At 38.3% G+C, this 20676-nt stretch overlaps 1 non-coding gene across 1 annotated transcript; it reads right to left on the bottom strand.

Annotated features, from left to right (window-relative positions):
• Positions 1-19307: 19307 nt before the first annotated feature.
• LOC117708054 (small Cajal body-specific RNA 14) lies at positions 19308-19443 on the bottom strand. The gene has a single exon (XR_004606769.1).
• Between the last annotated feature and the right edge of the window lie 1233 nt (positions 19444-20676).

Raw genomic sequence — 20676 nt, 5'->3', positions numbered from 1 at the left:
TCTCTGAGTTCATGGCCAGCCTGGTCTACAGTGAAGCAAACCCTCAAGATCAGAAAGCTGGTGAAGATTGGACTGAACTAAAAGTTCAGTTCCACAGGCCATGTTTCAGACCCACCAAGCAGCAGAACTTGGCAGATTTGGCCACATGGTTCTGGCTTTAGCATCAAGGATAGAAAAAAGGGCTTATGGAATCTCTCTCCAAAGCTGAGGAAAGCCGTCTGAGGCCCACTCTTCCACAGTGGTGTCCCTCCTGAATGTCTAGAGAGTCCACTGAGTGAATCTGTGAAGGAGAACCCTGGATTTCCTTGCAGACCCCCCAAATGTTGGAGATGTCTGAGCTGTGGGATACCTGCTGAGAGGAGCTGATAACAGGGAGTGGAACCAGCCTGAGGGGCAGAAATATGCTGCAGTCAACAAAGCTGAAAGAAGTTGAAAGAACACTTTGACATCAGACACAGGGATGCAGAATATGGAGTTTGCCTAGCTGGTTTTCAGTACAGTTTTGGTCCCATAGTTCCTCACTGTGTTCCCATGAGGTAATATACATCCTGTGTCATTACATGTGGGAAATGTGCTTTTCATTTTGATTTTACAGTTAAGAGATTGCATGAGTCTCAGGAGAGACTTTAAACAACTTTCAAACATTGTTGAGACTGAGAGACTATGGGGATTTCTGAAGATAGACTGAAGGCACTTTTGCATTATGATATGGCCACCAGACTATGGGGGCCAGGGAGTGGAATGTGGTTGTTTGAATAAAAATATCCCCCTTAGGCTCATGGGGTATGACACTTATTGGAATAGGGTGGCTTTGTTGGAGAAAGTGCATCACTGTGGGGGTGGACTTTAAGGTCTCCGAGGCTCAAGCCAAACCCAGTGTCACTCTTTCTGTTGACATCAGATCCAGATTTAGAACTCTAAGCTCCTTCCAGCACTATGACGTGCCTGCATGTTGCCATGCTTCCTGACATGGTGACAACAGACTAAACCTCTGATCTGTAAACCAGCCTCCAATTAAATGTTTTCCTGTATAAGTGTTGCTGTGGTCATGTGCCTCTTCATCGAAATAGAATCCCTAACTAAGATAGTATGTTTCCCATGATTGCTAAGTATAGCAGCTAAACTTAACGTGTTCAACTCATTCATTTACTTATTTAAGAAAAATATATTGAGAACCTACTGAATACCAGGTACATTGCCAAGTGTGATATAGAGGCCAATACAGCCCCAGCAGTCACACTGTCTGCAGACTAGTGTGGAGAAAGATATGTCAGCCACTGTGATTCCGAGTTCCATTTCAACCCTCCAGGTACCAACGCACAGCTGAACACCAGGCAGGAAAGAATGAAGTGGAGCCCAGAATGTGTTGGTCAGCAGAATTTTTGCCTGGCCGTGCATGCTTGGATGGGGTAGGGGGGTGTTGGGTGAAGGGGTAGGGGAACTGGAAAGGGGTGAGGTTGGGTTTCTTTTCTGAGGATTTCAGCGTTACAGCTCTCCTAGACAGAATTCAGCAAAACAGTGTGCTCCCTTTATTTGGAGTGAACAAAGGCTATGTAAATCTTGGGGAACTGGTAGTGGTTTTCAGGGTAAGAGTACATTATTGGCTGTGGAAGAAGCTGGGAATGCTTCATTTACATGAAGAAGGTTTCCAGGTGCTTTCGGGCAGGTTCATATTGAAAGAGAGAAAGATGAACCCGTAATTTGGTCATGGCCTACGTGACTTTCCAGGGGTAGATGATGTGGACTCATACTCTTCAGATGAGGTCAGGCAGAGAACAGGAAACCCTGCTGGGGAAGGGAGTCCTCCACTTTGAGCTGAGCCTGGAGAGCTATCTGAACATGGTGGACTGTGACCTGAATAGCAGGGTCTTTCACCAGGCATTCGAAAGGAAAGTGCTCTAAGAAAACCTCTGGGATGGATTTAGTGATGGGAAGTAAGACAATCTGAGAATAAAAGGAAATTACCCAGGCTTGTTTGCATACTGAGGAAGAGTAAAGGACAGTGTGTGCTTCTGATAGTATGACAGAAGTAAAAAAGAGGGGGCAGAGAGAGGGAGTGAGAGAGTGGGGGGGGGGAGAACAAGAACACTGGATAGTGCATCCGTCTACTTTTGCAGAGAGAACTAGCTGATGGATCAAGTCTACCTTTGGAGTGAGTTAAACCAGCATTACAAGCTGGTGAAAACTTTCCTGATCTCCATTAGGGTCTCAGAAGCTTGCTGGTCTGTTCTAAATTTTCTTTCTTGGAACACATAAAGAAAATTGAACACATATCCCCTTGGGGTAAGAGAAAGTTAACAGACCACTAAAAGGGTCTAATTTAACTCCCAGGATTAGATTACTCTGAATGAAAACAGAGCAATTAAGCCAAGGCTGTGTTAAAAGCTACATAGTAACTCCACCAGACCAGAGTTTCCCAGAAAGTGCCAACATTTGTTTAATAAACTAAAACTTTAGTTTTTCCAGAACATTATACCTTGAAGTCAGGAAAGGGGAAAAAAAAAAGGAAGAATTCATGTGGGTTCCATTTCACATTTCCAGGAGCAGGCTTGACTGCTTTACTCTGTTGGGTTTGGCAAATAGAAAAATCAGGTGTATACTTGAGAGGGAAACCTGGCACTTTTCCTTTCCTTTCTTTTCTTTCTTTCTTTTTAAATCATCTTCTATTACTGCCAGCTTTCAATGATCTAGTGAACTGACATCACACTAGAGAGACAAATTCCGAGTTCAGTTTCTAGTCCTCACACGTGTTTCTGATTCTTTGGTCTAGGTCTCTACTTCTAGGTTATATTATTGTGAGATGAGTCTTTTCAAAGAGCTCAGAGATCTCATGTGCCTGGCAGTGGGGTCAATTCTACATGCTGTATGCCTCTTAGCACTTTGTAGAAACTTAACCCTGGATTCCCAAGCTCTCTAAGGGCTTTAATGTGTCTAAATTTCAGTTCAAGCCTTGGACACTAATTACCTGAGATTATTGAAAAGCAAAGAACAGAAGAAGATTGTGATTAAACATGGGATTTGCTGATTTGCTCCAATATACTTATGTTGTAGTTGACACTCTAAGTGTCATATGTGCTCAAGATCCAACTCTAAGTTAGAATTTCAATTCTATGAAACACATTCAATGAATACATGTATAGTGACAGAAAAAAATCAAAATAACAAGAAAACATTTCATTGTATCATTGCTTAACGTCAGAGGTAGGGGGAAGTCAGAGTACTATTTGCTGACTCAGCGCCCATGTGATCGTATGCAGACTTCCTTTCTATAAGCTGCAGTTTTTACACTGTTTATGTTTCTGATATCTTCATTCACCAGAGTATTGGTAAAGATCAGATGTGACACACTGAATGAAGAGAAGTCTGCTTTGTGAGCTCTGGGCTCACACAGTTTACCAGCCAGATTTCATCTTTCAGGAGTCAGCCCATCCAGTGGTTATCACTTCGTCGACTTCTGTCAGGCCTTATCTTGGGAATAACTCCCTCCAAAATCTTACCCTCACACCCCACAGTGCTCTGCAAAACGAACACACACCACACGAACATACACACACACACACACACACACACACACACACACACACATCCATGTATGGGTTCATATTTAATCTTCCTTGATTTTTCTTCCAGAATCTACATTGCAAGAGGACAAACGATGTGTTGGTTCTACCTTCTACTTTAGCTTCATTGTGTAGAAGAGTCTATTTGTTGTTGTAAATTGAACCAAGGATGCTTGTGTGTCATCTACAAGACTTGCTGAGGACAAGTTTGTGAAGGCGGTAAGAGAGGACCACATGTGGTCTACATTAGTTGTTTTGCACTTGCACATCTGCAATTTCACTGAAGCCTCAAGAGCATTTGTTGTCGTTGTTGTTGTTATTGATGACCAGATATTCTGAGTCACATATAATGGTAGAAATGTGCAAAAGCTTGTCTGTGTTCGCACTGCTAGACAGTGGGAGGATAGAATTGCAACCTGGCTTAGAATTTCTACCAAGTCACAACATTTCTTAGCATGAAGAAACTATTCTGAAATGTACGGGAAATGTTGATGGGATAAGACTTACTGGTGTTTGATCTTTGTAGCAAATCTGCTGCTTCTTTTTTATTAAGTAAGAATAAACAGAGGCTGCTACTTGTGCTGTAGATTGAGACTTCTGCTTAAAAATGAAATCCAGGCCATATAACAGTTCTACCCTGTTATATGTTATGATGTAAAATGAAACCTATTTTTTTCCAAAGGTAAGCCACATTGTTGGTAAAAATGTAAATAACAAACTATTTTAACCTATGAAAACATGGGTACCTCTAAAAATGCTTTGATATTGTTACTGAATAATAAATACATTGAGAATAATAAGGATTATTCTGTGCTGCTCAGTTAAATCTGTTTCGTTACTTTATGTTAATGATTACATATCACTTCTGATTTTAACATAAAATTGGCAAATTTAGTAATATACTCAGACAAAACAATATAATAGCAGTTACAGTGTTTTTCTGGCGAGTATAACAGTGTTATTGTAATATATCAAGTGTAGTAATTGGTCAAGATGGAATTCCCAAAGAGCTAGAAAGTATTGTCTGTGCTTTATTGGCAGTAAAAAATTTAAATTTATTATTCTTTGCTTCAAGTCATTTATGATCAATGATGGAGTAATATTAGAAGTTTTGTGTAACATCTCAGGGACTTGTGCGTACATAATTGATCTTAGAATTCTTATTTGTAGTATCTAGAGTATCATCTATTTTGTATGATTATTTTATTGCTTAACATAATCCTAGAGAGAGATGCTATTATTTTAATATGTAAGTGGGAAACAGAAGTGCAAATTCTGGACCTGTTTTTTTTTTGTTTGTTTGTTTGTTTTTGTTTTTTTGTTTTTATCAAATCCTTAAAGCTTTTACATTATACTCTTTATATAACTTAAGTCTGATCCAATAATCAGCTACTACTTCCTGATACACTGTACTAATTGTGTAAATATTAGATAATTTTGAGCTATTTGCTCCATATTTCTAGAAACTATTGTTATTGTGTTTGAAATATTGGTTAGTGCAGCTTAAACTGTGTCCATAAAATTCAAATGTTGAAGTTCTCACCTTGGTCACTTCCAACTGTGACCATATTTGGAGATCTTTTTAAAATTAATTAAATTAAAAGAAGCCACTGGGGTGGTGCTCTAGTATAAGATAACTGGTGTCTTTATTAAAAAAAATAATAATAGTGGAATGTACCCACACTAAGGAAGGACCATGTAAGGATACAACAAGAGTAAGTTGTTTATAAGCCAACAAAAGAAGTCTCAGAAGAAACCGGGCCTGTTAACATTTTAATCTTAGAGCTACAGACTCTATAACTCTTAGAAAAACAAAAATCCTCTGTTATTTAAATAATTACTTCAATAATTTACCAAGACAGCTAGCTGTCATAATTATTATCTTCATCAATGTTTTGAAATAAAAGGGAGACTACCTAGAATATACCCAGTCTCCCTGAGCCAGTCTTTATGGTTGACTGGTTCCTCCAATTACTCCAGGTTACTGTGGACCTTTGTTTGCTCCCTGAAATTTGTGTGAAAATAAAATTTCCATGAATTATGTTAGTTTGTTCATCTGAATCTATTTTGGTACACATTTTCAGAAATAAATTTCTGAGTGGATTAATTTGGTGACAACATTTATTTCATCATTCTTCATAAAACATACTTAAAATTTTATTTTGGCAAGTATACAGCTGTGGAAGACAATATCATATTTATTGTGTTCATTTTGAGTACTTTTTGGCACTAACAACTACCTTGCCAATGAGAGGGGAAAGATTTTACTCTCAAGATACCAGTACACTTACAGTCTAGATGAGAGGAGCCTGTGATTAGGGTTAAAATGACTTGAAACTGAATGAGAAGTTTAGAATAAATTGAAGTCTATTCAAGCTAGAAGAGATGAAAACTTTTGTGGGATGTCTCACTCACCTGGGGAGCCTCTGCACACTAATTTGTCCTCCTATGAATATTACAAGTTTTGATCCAAGATTTTCCAAACTGACTTTAGATTCCAGCATTTTAGCTGTCTTTCCTAGAACCCCTATACTTTGTGTCCCAATTTGGCAACTGACTACTTTAAGCAGAACTATGAGTTCATCTCACCAGAGGCAACAACTATGTCTTAGAGATAACCCTAGATGCAATGCATTCCACCTGCTCAATCCTTTTTAGTCTCAATGCTTTAGTCTCTGTGTTGATATCTTCACTCTCTTTAAAGGGTTGAAGCTATAAAATCAATTGCTTAGCAAGCCCTAAGTCTCACACCATAGATGAAGAACAATTTTTATGCCTTCAGAAAGAGGGCCAGCTTATATTATTACAAACAGTGAAATAAGATTCATTATAAAAGAGATACAATTATATTAGCATTAAATAATGTTGCTAAATCATCTAACCCATTTCAACTTAAAAAAAAACTATTGAAGTCTTAGAAGATCCATGCACAGTTCCTAAACTCAAAGTGTCAGAGACTCCTCTGCTTTTGTTACCCTTTCTGAAGCTGTTCTTACTAACTCTAACCATATATAAATGACATATTCCTGTGTGTATAATAAAAATATAAGTACTTTTACTAATTTATTGTTGAATATTTTCTTACCAAGAGCTTATGAAACCCCTGCTATGTTTCTTTGTTACCACATGTCAAATATGAGTCAAAAAATGAATGAAGCACAGTATGGGTGAGAGGTAGTAGTGGAATTGAGAAGGAGAGATAGACAATAGATAATATTTAAAAATATATATGTATATACAAATATATATATGCATGTGATAACAATTAGTGAAAAAGAGAGGCCATGGGTTTGAAGGAGAAAGGGGGTGCATATGGGAGAGTTTTCAGGGAGGAAGGGGTAGGGAGAAATGTTATAATTGGATTATAATCTCAAAAATAAACAAAACAGAGACAGCATCAATAGAAAGTGCTTTAAGAGTAAGAGTAGTGTGACAGAGTGGTGGTAGGAAGACTCTGGGCTGAGGAACAAGTGACAGTGATGACAGGAATCAGCTGAGCTGCTGATCAGGAGCAAAACATTCCAGGTAGAAAGAGGTCATCTTGAGAAGGTGCTAAGTTCAGAGAAACACCAGATGGCGGGGACAAAACTTCAAGACTGTGGCCTGCAACTGACAAGGAGAGGGTAAGCAACAGTACATAAGAAAAATGTTGCTTTTCAAGGTACCTGAGCATGAGCATGTGTGTGGTCTGTGCAGAATGTGTGGCTTCCTGGAGAGCTATTGTTTGACAATTCTTCTGAATAATCACAAATCTAAACTTCGTCAAGTCTGAATCAACGAGGTTTCATGAATTCGTGTTCCCTCTCTAAGGAAATCAAGGTGCCAAAAAGATTTTTCTTTATCATGCCCATCTTTGCTCCTTCATGTAATATTACAATATTTTGATTTACATTTACTGCATGTTTTGTCATTTTGATAGAGATGTTTAGCCCAAAATAATTTTGAACTACATTATCTTCTTGATATGGCAAAGGGTACTTCAGACACATCTACATTGTGGATGAAAATAATTTGATAAAATTAACACTCAAACTTAAAAAAAAAAACATACACAGTGGGCTTAAAACAAAGTGTGTGTGTGTGTGTGTGTGTGTGTGTGTGTGAGAGAGAGAGAGAGAGAGAGAGAGAGAGAGAGACAGAGAGACAGACAGAGAGAGACAGAGAGAGAGAGACAGAGAGAGTGGGAGGGAGAGGGAGAGGGAGGGGAAGGGGGAGGGGGAGGGGGGGGGGGAGGGGGAGGGGGAGGGGGAGGGGGAGAGGGAGAGGGAGAGGGAGAGGGAGGAGGGAGAGGGAGAAATGGTGGTGATAAACAGAGATGGCAACTCAGAGAGATAGTATTACATTTTAAAGGCACAACTGGTCCAGGTATGCCTGTAGGTTCTCACAGAACTTGTTGTTCTTGGTTTTAGATCCTCTGCACATCTGGATCTTTAGGGGTAAAATGGAAATAGAAAGGAAATTATTTAGTACCAGTGAGTGGACATCATATAAAACACCTGAAATGTGTAAGAAAAACATATTTTTAGATTTTAAAATCCCACCTGAGTCAATCTTTAACATTCTAAGTAGAACTAATAATGAAGCTGACGTTGTCTGTAGTTGTGCCTGACTAACAGAGGTGGAGACATGAGGAATAGACTTTGGAATTATTTAAAGTGCGTTAGTTTGTACTTCTTTGCATCCAGTTCTTTCCCTGACAAAAACTTTATTGTTAAGCAAGAGAATTTTAAAGCTCAGTATTTTCAAGAATTCAGGTAGCGTTTATGCTCTTTAAAAAAAATAAATTGCATCCTTGACTGTAAGCAAAGGTGAAAAAAGTATGAAATATTTTCTTTCATGTTTTATCTTTTAATAGGAAGATTAGAATAATAGTACATTAACTGGCACTCAGATAACACTTCACATCACTATTAAAAAAAAAAAACATGTTACTTGGTCTGTCTTTTCTATACATAACTGAGGACTTATATACATCACTTCATCACTTTTAACATTCCAAATTCAGTTTCCCAAAGGCTCCCTTCATGCAGAATGAAACATTTTCCCCATTTATTTTGCTTAATGGCTTCAGTTGTTCAAAGCAATTTGTCCAATGTTACACCTGAATCAATGTGGTGAAAAGTTTGTATGTTACATTACTTTTTACAATCCAAGACACAATACAACCTTTTCAGTTATTCAGGGCAAGCATTAACATATAACTAGATGAAATAATGTTACATATGGTTGGGGAGAGATGCTGAGAGACATTCTTTTCCATTTACCTTTCCTTTTCTTCTTTCCTGGGGCCTAAAATTTCTCTATTAGAAAGGCTTTGTGTCAAGAAGTATAAGACCAGAATGCAAATACCTGACTAAGAGAATGAATGCAAAGCCATGGTTCTTTTATGACTCTTTTTGTAGATGCACTTCCATAACCTAGCAAGAACTTGAAAGTAGTGGGAAATACTGCCAAGTGTTTATGAAAATAGGAGAGGAGGAGAAATTCCTGGTCTCCTTGCCCTACTTACCTTCTTTAGAGTATGCAGAGAGGACAATTTGAGCTCTACGGGGCAACAGGAGGTAGATCCATCAGTGTAAGCGGGTTCCCAGACCTTAGAACAACTGATTCCATGATGGAAGTACCATTTAGGCTGTAGAACTCAGAATGTAAACAGTAACACCTGCCAAAACAAAAACAAAGATATAATCCATCAAAATCTGTAGTTAAGGGAAAGTCTTTAAATGTACTAACCTTGCTTTTTGGGCTTCTCTAGTTCTACTTCTGGCTAACTATTCTTGTTAACTGAAGTATGTCAACCCCAGGATGGGGTCTTTGTGCTGAAAAGCTCATCCTGAGAAAGGCTCCGGACTATACTGTGATCCCAAATATCCAGTGTAGTTGCCAGTTGGCTAATGAAGACTTTTACTTACTCCACAACATTTCTGGAAGTCCTACCAAGATGCTCAGAGACCAGATTATAATACACGGGGATCTCTGAGCCCCTTGGCTTGAGGAAGAATGTGGTGGTCAGGGGACTCCTACTGGGTACACAACCTGAGATTTAGGCCTGCTGTATGGGTTCCTTCTTTGGGATAACAGCAATATTACAATGCTTCTGAGACTATTTTGTGGGCATGCACGAGTGGTTTGACTAAATGTGCCTCTTCTGATACTTTACAAACTAAACAAGTTGATCAGGACCTAAAGGTATTAACACAGAAGTTAGATTCCCTTGCAGAAATGATGCTACAAAACGGGGGAGGTTTATATTTACTTCTCATGAGATAAAAAAACTATGTTTGACTTTTTGGGAAAAAAACCTATTGTTTCTATGCTAATTGATCAGGAATAATTTTTAAAAATCTTGTCGTGTTTGGAAAAAGAAATTCAAAAAGAGAAAGAAACAAAGACTTAAATCAGATCATTGATGCCAATCTCTGTGCTCTTGGTCCCCCTGGCTAACTATTCGGTCATCAGCACTGACTAGACCTTTAATTCTCATTCTGACTGCATTAACAGTGGGCCCCTGCATCTTAAACTGTGTAGCAAATTATGTATCAACCCATAAGCTTAACGGTCCTTAGGCCAACTACACCTTTTTAGTGCAGGATGAGTCCATTATTTGATTCACTCACTAAAGACCAGTGGAGAATGTAACAGGGCCCCAGACTTTAGTAGGCCCCTAGACTTCAACACAATTGACTCCATGATGGAAGTACCATTCAGGCTGTAAAACTCAGTGTGATTACTGCCAAAACTAAAACAAAGATCTAACCCATCAATGTCCATAGTTATGGGAAAGTTGCTAAATGTACTAATAACCTTGCTTTTTGGTTTCTATAGCTGTGCTTCTTGCTAACTGTTCTTTTTAATTGAAGCATGTCAAACCAGGACATGTTTTTTATGCTTAAAAGCTTACCCTAGAAAAGGCTTGTGACTACACTGGGGTCCAGAACACCCAGTGGAGCAATTGACAGCTGGCTGATAAAGACTTTCAATTGGCTTAAACCCATTTTAAAACTGTCTTCTCTGGTGTCTACCCACAACAGTAAGTAGAGAACAGATTCTTATTTAAGTCACTGATAGAAGAGTCAGGGCTTCATTCTTCCTGGCTGGATTGAGTCTTCCTGAAACTCTTTGCAGCAATTTTGTTCCTTTTCTCAGGCTCTTCTTTGGAGCTTCATGATTTTCTTCTGGTCTTCAAGACTCAGTTAAAGGGCTCCTTATTTCAGGCCTCCTCTTCTGGCTTTGATTTCTGTCCTCTCTTCTTTGATTGGTTAAGTGCTCCCTCACGCCCATCAATATAATGACTAGCTTCCCTTACAATGTCTCTTGATGGTGTATGGACTCCTAAATACCAAAGTCCTACAGTCCTTTATTCTTCCTTAAAGGTCTGCAATGAGTTTTCAACACATGTACAGAATATGCATTTTAGTATTGTTCTTCTGTTTCTTGCTTATCTCCTGTATATAAAGCTGAATATTCCCGGACCATTCTATTTAAATATCCACGATATTTTATTTTCTAGATAATTCTCTATTTTAAATTTTTAGCTAGTACATCAAGGGCCTTTTTCTCCCGTAGCTGTGCAAATGTTAGCAGTTTTTCAGGAGTCTGCCTTTGGCTTGCTTTTCTTCTTACTTTACACCCATTCTCTTTAGTTAGTTTTTCCCATACATACAGCATCAACTACCAACAATGCTGAAAGACTCCCAAATCTCTCTGTCAAATTTAGAAGAAAAAAAAATGACTTGTCTTTCCAAGGGCCTAGCCTGAAAATTTCGAATTCTTCTACTGTCTCCCACATCTAGTATATCACGACTAATTGATAGATAGAAGCTGAAAGTGAGCAATTTCCTTCTCCTGCCCTCACTTCTGGAGAAATGGAGCAGTTAAAGAGAGAAGGCCTATGTGTATTTCCTCATAGGGGTTTAGGCTCAGAAGCATAGGAACAGATTACAGCCCTGCAGGGAACTCACATGTCAGTGCTGAGATCCTTTCTTTCTAGAATGTGTCCTTTCCCATAGTAGCTGCTACAAACCAGCCATGTGATTCTTTTTTTTCTATTCCTATACACCCCCTTTCCTTGCTTCATCTTCTTATCCTCATTCCCAGAACATGGGTGGACATTTTCATACTTGGAGGGAAGCACTATATTTTGGGGTAGACTATCATTTCACCTGACTCAGAATTTGAAGGCTCAGGCAGAAGAGTAGTGATCTGGCTGCAAGATCTGCCTGCCACTGAATAGATTGTCAGGTTTGAGCTAGATGACCTGGTTGGCTAGGCCTGTGTTCCTGCTCTCCCTGCATGTGCCATGTGTATTTTTTCTGGAGCTGCTCACTCAGGTAAAGAAAATGATCTTCCTCATTAGAGGAGGACATTCTTTAGTCAAGGGTATGGAGGCATCTCTGCTCTCTTGCTTAACACTCTGAACAGCTCAGAAGATTTTGAAGACCTACTTTGCTTAGTTAAAGGAACTTTTCTTGGAAACATATATTTTATAAGATCTCCCAACTATTTTTTCACACACACACACACACACACACACACACACACACACACACACACAAAAAAAAAAAAAAAGCAAAAGAAAACAAAAGAAAGTGGATCCAATGAGAAGTTTAGCATTTCCTAAAATCTTCAGTCAGGAATGGGAAGGGCCATTTGATTTTGATTTGATTTCTACATATCCACTTACTCTGGGAGCTATGTTAATGGATAAAACCAGTATTCGACTGACTGTGCCTCCCTTGTCAATATAATCTTTAAGTAACTTTACACTGAATTAATTTATTTTGTGTGCACATGCGTGTATGAGCACAGACGCATGTGCACATATGTGTGCATGTAGGTATGTACATGTGGAAGCCAGAGGTTGACTTTGGGTGTCTTCTTCAACCACTCTCTTTACCTTAGTCTTTTTGAGAAAGAATCCCTCACCTATCTGGTTAGACTGTCTGGTAGCAGGCCCGAAGGACCCTCTTATTTCTGGGATACAGAAGCTTGTTAACTCTGGGATAGCAGGGATCACAGGTATGTGGCATAACATTTGGCTTTTTTTGTTACTGCTTTGTTTTTGTTTTTGTTTTTTACTTGAGATTGAATTATGATCCTCATGATTGTTCTTACTCAGCGGACACTTCATTTAACTGAACTATCCCCTTGCTTCTTTTTTTTTTTTTTAACTTTTAATTGACACATACTAAGTGCATGTATGAATGTGGTAGACTGTACTATTTTAATGCATATATACTATGTCTAATGATCAGATCAGGGTAACTGGTAGATCCATTATGATAAATACTTTTTCCGTTGAAAACATTCAAAAGTATCTCTACTTGTCTTCTTTGTTTTTGCTTTGTTTTGTTTTATTGTTGTTGTTTTGTTTTAGACAGAGTCTCACTAGGTAACCCTGGCTGCTCTGGAATCAGAAATGTTGACCAGGCTGGCCTTGAACTTGCAGAAATCTACCTGCTTCTCAGGTTCTCAAGTTAAAAGCATGTGCCATCATGCCCAGCTTCTCCTGGCTTTTGGAAATACACATTAGCTTTTCTCAACCACAGGTACCCTCTTATGCTGTTTAGTTTTTGTTGGTATTCTGTCTAAACTCCACCTCCATAGTTACCTGGCAACAGCCAGGTATGCTCCTCCTCACTCTCTTAATCTTTTAATCTCTTACTCTTTTACCCTCTTTCTTACTCTTGCCTCTCTGTCCCCTCCCCCCTCTTCAAGTGGTCATGGCTGACCTCTACTTCTCTTCTCTCTTATCCTTCCACCTTCTTCTCCCCACCTTTGCCCTATCTCCTGAATAAACCTCCTCCCCCTTGGAACCGTGTGGTCTGGAGTGGTCTGTTCTGAACTGTGGTCTGACTTCTTCTAACAACTAACAGTTTTCTCACTTAATGACAGAATACTTGTGAGATAAAAAAGTTAAAGAAGTAAGGGCTTCCTTGGCTCATGGCTTCCACAGTACAGTCCATAATGGCCAGGAGGGCAAGCAAATGCTTAGTACTGAGCCATCTTTCCAGCCCAGCTTTTCTGCTCTTAACTTGTGTTTTGTCCCATCAATGAGGAAACTAACTAATATATTATTCTATTCTTTTTTTCTAAATGACCAGCTGCCCCATCCATTTTTGATTTACAACATTTTCTCCCTAAGAACACAAATTCCAGGTAGAAATTATTTAATATAAGAAAAGGGTCTTGTCTGGCAAGGCACACTCCCCACTTACTGGTAGAAATTGAGGATATGATACCAGTCTTGATCTGGAGCATTCAGCTTCTTGTCACTTTTGACCATGGTCCTTAAGGCCTCTACGTAGGAAGAATCAGCACTGAGAACTACTCCAGAACAGACCAAAGCTTCATGCTGCTGAGTTCTGGAATTCAGAGCCTGCATTTTACACACCTTCAAGATCATGCATTAAAAAGCTGAAGAGGACACTAAAGGAGATAAGGCGAAGCATGAGACAGAGAGAATTTTCCCAAGGTTGTCTGCTAAACCTCTTCTATCAAAGCCAGAGCACAAGTCTCAAATGACCTGTGCAAAGAAGGGGGAAAGGGGAGAAAGCTGATGCTGGGAGATTGTGCATAATCCTGCAGAATATAGAGATGCCAAATCAGATGAGGCTTAGAAAGCTGAGGGTGTGGAAGGTGCCAAGTGAAGTGTGAGCATTAATGATAGCTCTGTCTTCTCATTCCTGTGCAGATTGTAGAATTTTGTTTTACTTTTAAAAATGCTATGTTGTTAGCACACAGTATACTTCATTGTTGGGTGTGTGTGTTTGTGCGCAAACACAGTGTCTTCCAAGCTGGGTTGATGAGGGGAAGCCACCTTTTCCTGCTGATTTTGAAAGACTCATCTTGAATTCCTGGAGAGAAGTACTGGTGTTGACATATGTGGCCACCATGGCACAAAATGTCTTGGGGTATGGGGAAAATTAGCTCATTTTTATATTCCCTTTCCCCTCTACCAGAGAATTAACTCCCTTAAAACAAGAGACTCATTGGGATCTGCCCTCCTACATTTGGTTTTACTAATGTATTGAGCAATCAGGACTTTTCAGTGATATCACCTAGTGTTCCTCGAAAGAGCAGCAGTTCCCTTTTGAAAAGACTGTGGTTCTTTAGGTAGATAATTCTGCCATTTTCATTTTATTCACCGAAAGTCTGGTTTTGTTTGTGAAAAGCTTTTAATATCCTTAATATGAATTGCCACTCCTCATTCTGAACTGTCCTGTGTCAGGCACCAAAGGAAGACTTCACTGGATTTTACAGCAGTTTTCTGATCTTAGTGGTCCATTCAAGAAGAAAGTTTGGAAGTTCTTGTATACTATTAATGATTGGCTGCCCATGTCTTGCCTGAAGTACCATGATTTATAGTGAAAAGTATCTTTAATAAAGCTGGGTTCAGTTTGGCTGGGGGAAAAAAAAAAGCTCTATTTAGAGGAATTGGCAAGACTTTTCCCTGAATTTATTATATTTTAAATATAATCTTTTATTGAGACTTGCAGAGCCTCAACAACATTACCTCAGGACCACATTCTCACCCTGACAACTATTCCCTTAGATTCTAGGGGCCTCCTGATTAAGAACAAAAAAATAAACAAAACAAAATAAAAGAATAACATTGCTTTCCATAGAATTTAATTCATAGGATTCACCTGGGAGGACTTTTCGGGAAACTCCTTTCTTGTGAGATTTGCCAAAGACCTTTGACTTTGAGCAGATAGTCTAAAAATGTTAGAAGTCTCTTTTTAGGTGAATTTTGGAAAGTTTCAGATTTTTCTGTTGAAATAATTTATTTTTTGTCACAGGCTCTGTCCCTTTTGCATCAAATCAAATTCAAGAGACCTAAAAAGATTGTTCAGATAGAAAAATCCTAAAACGATTCCCAGTGAGCTGTGTCTTCCAACTTCAAGGATACAAGGACCCAAGATGAACATTGGACAAGTCTAAACCTGTATTCGTGTTTATGGGCCTTCCACTGTCACACAATGGAAGGCTTCAGAACAATGAAGAAGGAGCTGCAACATGGGATAGAGCTAATAAAATCTCGTTGGTTAATCTCAGCTGAGAACCCAGCTTAAATGAATATTTACTGCAGAATTAAATTTACATGACGTTAAAATATCAGCCCAAATAATCTACAGTCATAGAGGTCAGAACCACAGTGCTGAGAATATGTTCACTGTGATTACACACTGGTTTTAAAAGATATGTAAGTGTATGGGAGCTCCCTGAGCTGAGTCTTAGATCCATATATTCTGCTTTACATTGCAAGCATGCTTATCTGAATACTGAGAAGACAGAGAGTACAGCTTAGAGCTCTTATCTCAGTTCCATGTGCAGGAGCCAGCATTTCTGCCTTCTTGTTGTGTGGACACTTCACCTTCTCTATACAGTGCAAAGCCTTTGCCAGCAAGGTTCACTGGCTCACTTTTGTTTCTGTATAGCCTAGCCCAATGCTTCCTATAGAAAAGTGACTCAATGAATGTGTTAAATAATGATAAATGTCATTTAGACTCTCAACCATGTGTGTTAGCTACCTTTTCTTACACATTCAGCAGGAAATTAATAAATAGGCACACATTTGCATAACTCTCACCACTTGTCAAAGTTTCAAATGGAAGAAATGTGACAAATTCTCCCACCTGCACTGATTCAAGTTTAAGCCAAACGTTTTTAAATTTGAAGACTCTAACTTACACCAATGCTTTGTGAATCTTCAAACCTCTGGCACTGTGACCACAGAGGCTTGTTCTACAAATCTGGGAAGGGGTCCAGGTCTCTATTGTTAAGTTAACCATCACAAATGTCAGCTTTTTAACTTCCACATAGAAGGGAAAATATATGGTATCTGTCTTTTGGTGCTTATATATTTAATTCATTTAACATATGTGTAAGTTAATACTATCTTGACATAGCCTAGAATCACCTGAAAAAATGAGTTTCAATTGAGTATTTATCAGGTTAGACTATGGATATGCTTATGAGGCATTATCTTGATTGCCTTAATTGATATACAAGTGGCTGCCTCCCTCTAGATTCTCCATGTTCTAGATTGCTGATCCCGGGCCATCAAACATTGCTGTACTTCCTTGGCTAGAAATGATATCTGTGGTTAAAGGTGATACTGTGTGGAATATCAAGCAATTCTGCCTTGATTTCTCTCAATGATCAACTGTGACTTAGAAGTACAAGATGAAACAGACTACCCTCCCCCAAGTTGCACACAAAGGAAGTCTAAATAACATGCTATCACCTAGGCCCTTCAATGATGCTGAAAATAGCAGAATTCAATAGATAAATGATAGTTCATTCTACATACATACCAGATTTTCTTTCATCAATGAACATATAAGTGATTACAACTGTTGAGTTGTTCAATATTATTTTAGCATCTATCTATCTATCTATCTATCTATCTATCTATCTATCTATCTATCATCTATCTGTCTTCTATTTGATTCTACATCCTTGTATTTCAAGAATATGTTTCTGTGGAAGATTACACAATGATCACAATTTGATTAGCATTGCATCAAATGCAATCTATTTCTTTACTCTTCTTAAATCTGGGCTGACTTTAGGACTTGATTTGGCTCACAGAATGATATTGGTATGGCAATGTGTGAATTATGAGGTAGGCTAAAAGGCCTTGAACATTTTGGTGTTCTCTTACAGCTCTACCTCTACCATGTTAATAACTCCTTGTTAGTCAACCAGAGGATGAGAAACCACAGGTATTGGCAAGGTGTTGTGCTATCTTAGTCAACTTATTAGAGAGCCAGCTGGCTATAAATAAGCTGGACCAGTAAGTTGAACTCAATTGAGACAGTGCCAGGTCAGCACAACCCCAGTGAAGACCAAGCCACAACGTTGGTCCACCAAATCTTAATAAGTTGTGATGTCTTCAATTTAATTATGATTGTTGTTTGGACAAAATGACTTTTGGATCACTGTCTTTGGCTCTTTGTGATATTTAGATGCATCTTTGGATTTAATCACTGGAGGCTTGTAGTACTATCACCTATAAACTGTGACAACTAAAAATGTCTTCAAACATTGTAAAATACTGTCCTTCCCTCAAACGGCTGAAGATAAATAACTTCAGCTCATGGGAGTTGTTTAAGCTTCAAAGCTGTCTATGCATGGGGTGTGGGAGTCTCATTGTGCAGTTTCTTCTTTTACCTAGTCCTGTTTCTGTTGTCTTAGGTTTTATAACTTTTTCTGAACTAAATTGCTGCCAACTGTTTAGCTAGGTTTCCTACTTCCTGTGGCCACTTTAACTCATCCCACGCACTTCCATCAGTGGTTAAACAAATAAACACAAACAGACAAATCTGATCTTATAGTCTTATGTTAAGTACACATCAGTGGTGTCTCATTGCTTACGCTGCAAGATTCCAAACTGCCTGCATAAGAGGTCTTTCATTATCTCACTTCCACCACAAGCCTCTTGAGGAAGTTTGTGTGTGCTTTTATAAAGCATTTTGTGAAATTTAAGAATTTATAGAAATAGGTCTCGGTATACTGTAACTTTTAATTTCTTGGATATTCAGTATGCTGTTTGGCCTTAATTTATTTCTGTTTGAAAAAGACATTCTTCTTTTGGAAATAAGCACTTCTTCACTGTGTGCAAGATTAATAGATCTATTAATAAGGCATCTTGACCTTCCCTAGCTAAGGGATGGAAACTTGATTAAAAGTAGGCTAACCAGCATCTCCTCTGAGGTGAACCTGATTGAACTGCATGATACAAATCTGTATGAGTACCTTCCTCATCTTAAGGTGTCTAAGTTACTCTTACACTGTATTTTCCTCCCTGGTTCACTGTTTTTCTTTATTTTCAAGACCCATGCAGGCTGCTCTGCCTGTGTCTGTGATCTTGTATACCTTTCTTTTTCTTACATTATTTATATTTTTTTGTTACTTGCAAACCATCCTAATAGTTTTCTCTGCCTAAATCATTTTTCTCACCGTAAGAAAATTAAAACATGAGCAAAATAACAGTGGCTAACAATAGCTGATGTGCCCTTCATGCCAGGAGGAATACTGAGAACTCATGTTAGCTTTCTATCTAAATTTGTTCATCTTTCTCTGAAGTGTGTTCTAAATGGGAATTTATTAAGATCAATTCCTGGTCCAAAGAAAAGATGGAAAGTCACAAAATCAACAATGAAGAGATGCTAGCATCAGCATGTCTAGGTCCTAGCTATGACATGGCAGGAGCTTGGTATGTATTACAGCTCTTGTTGTTTAGGTGACTGCATATAAGCCAAATCTGATTATTGGCATTTCAGACCTGTTACTTTTTTTTTTAAAAAAATACTCTGTGCTAATGATCACTTTCTTAGGAACTTGGAAAGACTCTATAGGTATCCTTTCTGAATGATAAAGACCTTCTTCTAGTCAACTTTTAAATACAGCTGACAAATTGTCTGTGACCCTTTTGGGGAAAAATAGTAACTGATTAATGATTTTAATAGCTGGATCTGCCATTGTGAAACTCTATTTATTTACCCTGCTGATGAAAGCTCCTTGAAAGTTATTTTCCAATAACATGTATTCCCTCAAACTACCTTTGACCGTCACTATAAAATGTGAAGTCAAATTAATTTGTACTTATTTTTATATGCTACTGAACAAATCACTGTGTAGTTTCTTAAATAACTTATAAAAATCTCATATATCATTGAGAACTTATTTTATTCTGTGTGTACGCATATATGAAGAAAATACAATTTCTAATTTTTTATTTATGTATGGAGCCATTGCACAGAAAATCTGACAACTATACAGATTCTTTCAGGAGAAACCATCTATGTTGATGTATATGAATGCCTATCATTGCATTTTACAACTAACAAATGCAATCAATACTAGAAACATTCACATGAAAATACAATATTTTTACCTGTATTCTTGTAGGGGTAATATGCATATAGAATGTATTTAACTTTGTCTGTCTATGTGGTTATTTGAATGAGCAATGTCACCGTAAGCTCAGATTTATTGCAAAGGTGGGTTATTAGGTAGTTTACAGATTGTGTTGTTTGATGCCATTTCAAGTTTATAACCATATACATAAGCAGAGATATTATTAGAAATCTCTTTCCTCTGAATATGAGAATTTATTGATTTCCTTAGGTTTTTGAGAGATGCCTTTCCACATAGTTATCATAGTTATACTGACCTAGTGTTTGTTCCATCCACTGACCTGGGATGCACCTGGGTATATGCTTACCCTAACTGTAGTATGTGGGCTACATGACTGTTTTTAAGTAGTAAGTTGTAAGCAGATACAGCAGGCAGTATTTCCAGAACAATTATGTAATAGCTAGTATAAAACTTTCAGAATTCTTTTTCATTTCAAATTAACCTCTGAAATTCTGAATATTCCCTCGGGAAGTAGTATGAGTATAGCAGGTGGGTATGTAAACTGAAAAAGAACCAGTTTTGTGAGCTTGTTTTAGGTTGTTGAGACAGCCTCAATCTGAAATGAGGCTGGCGTACAATTCAGTTAACTAGCAAAGCTGGCCACAGACTCACAGAAATACTTCTGGCTTAGCCTCCTAAGTGCTAAGTGTAGAGGTATGAGCCGTCACACCAGGCAAGTCTTTGTTTTAACTCAACAAGATACTGCCTTTATTGGAACAAAATATTCTCTTTCCTTTCTTATGACCTCTATATTTCTGTTAAGTTTTTTCCCCCCAAAGTCTAGCTTTTCCTCTTACTTTTAAGCCATGCTGGACATGCATGAAGAAACACTTAAAGTCCTGTTGTTTCTCTTGCTGCCTTCTGACATCTCCAACTTGGCCTTTTATGGCTTTGTTGAATGCACACATAACTGTTCCATCTCTCCTTTTACCTCTTTGACTACCTCTCAAAGGCTTCAACAGTCCTAACCATCTGAAACCTCATTCCTAAAAGTTAGAATAGAAAAAAATCTGTCTGTGCTATTTGCCACATTTTTCTATAGCATTTAAACTCTTACGTCCACTCACACAACACGTGGTTTTAATATCTTGGCCTGCTTCGTATCTTTTGTTCACAGAAAGGGAGAAGATAAACTTTGACCCCTGCACTTATTGAATAGTTTTCTACATTCAGGCTTTACCTTTCTAAA

The sequence above is a fragment of the Arvicanthis niloticus genome, chromosome 4 (genome assembly GCF_011762505.2).
Source record: "Arvicanthis niloticus isolate mArvNil1 chromosome 4, mArvNil1.pat.X, whole genome shotgun sequence".
Lineage (NCBI taxonomy): Eukaryota > Metazoa > Chordata > Mammalia > Rodentia > Muridae > Arvicanthis > Arvicanthis niloticus.
Note: the sequence above shows the minus strand (reverse complement) of the source record. Positions and strands in the feature narration are given on the sequence as shown.